Source organism: Sinocyclocheilus anshuiensis, unplaced genomic scaffold, assembly GCF_001515605.1.
Source record: "Sinocyclocheilus anshuiensis isolate Anshui unplaced genomic scaffold, SAMN03320099.WGS_v1.1 scaffold745, whole genome shotgun sequence".
Lineage (NCBI taxonomy): Eukaryota > Metazoa > Chordata > Actinopteri > Cypriniformes > Cyprinidae > Sinocyclocheilus > Sinocyclocheilus anshuiensis.
The window spans coordinates 402-1,469 of record NW_015540128.1 but is presented as its reverse complement, the minus strand read 5'-3'; the positions used below and the strand labels follow the sequence as shown (position 1 = coordinate 1,469).

Genomic DNA, 1,068 nt, shown 5'->3' with positions numbered 1-1,068 from the left:
AATATGCATTGCTAAGAACTTAATTTGGACAACTTTAAAGATGATTTTTTCAATATTTAGATTTTTTTGCACTTCTGAGAAGTGAGCTAACCAATAATATGGTTACATATACTATTATTGCTCACCAATAATATGGTTACATACACTACCATTCAAAAGTCTCTTCTTCTCACCAAGACTGCATTTATTTGATCAAAAATACAGTAAAAATTGTGAAATATTATAATTTAAAACAGCTGTTTTCTATGTTAAAATCTGTTAAACTGTAATTTATTTCTGTGATGCGCAGCTGTATTTTCAGCATCATTACTCCAGTCTTCAGTGTCTCATGATCTTCAGAAATCATTCTAATATGCTGATTTGCTGCTCAAGAAACATTTCTGATTATCATCAATTTTGAAAACAGTTGTGCTGCACAATATTTTTGTGGAATACATTTTATTTTTCAGGATTCACAGATGAATAGAAAGTTCAAAAGAACAGCATTTATTTTAAATAGAAATCTTTTGCAACATTATAAATGTCTTTACTGTGACTTTTGATAAATTGAATCCATCTGCGATGAATAAGAGTATTAATTTCTTCAAAAAAGCTTACTACAATTTTTTGAATGGCATTGTAGAGACACAGTAATTTAATAGGGGCCTCTTCACATAGAACTCATTTTTGTGATGCTTTTCCATTGTTTCTCCAAGTAAACATGCACTGTTTGTGTCTGTTGCACCTAAAATTGCATCTAAAAATTAAAAGATGCACACACACATATGAAGACCCTGTTTTTTTTTATTTCACTTCCCACAAAAGTGTTCTGTGTGGCCCATAAATTAAGAAATGACTAGTAGAGAATGTGTTCATTTTGTCTTCTCTTGTCTCTCTCTCTCTCTCTCTCTCTCTCTCTCTCTCTCTCTCTCTCTCTCTCTCTCTCTCTCTCTCTCTCTCTCTCTCTCTCTCTCTCTCTCTCAATTTTCTCTGTGTACTCTTTATCTTCTTTTCTCTCGGTCAGAGTGTCGTACTCTCTGTCACCCCAAGTGTTCCCCGTGTTTACCGGCGACCTGCGGTCTTCCTGCT

The 1,068-nt window shown here is 33.8% G+C and overlaps 1 protein-coding gene across 1 annotated transcript in view; it reads left to right on the top strand.

The window, feature by feature from the left end:
• The window catches only part of LOC107687252 (citron Rho-interacting kinase-like), a gene marked incomplete at its 3' end in the record, with an annotated part of 75,577 nt that overhangs the window by 74,310 nt on the left and 199 nt on the right, over window positions 1-1,068 (top strand). The gene's annotated exons all lie outside the window — the stretch shown is intronic.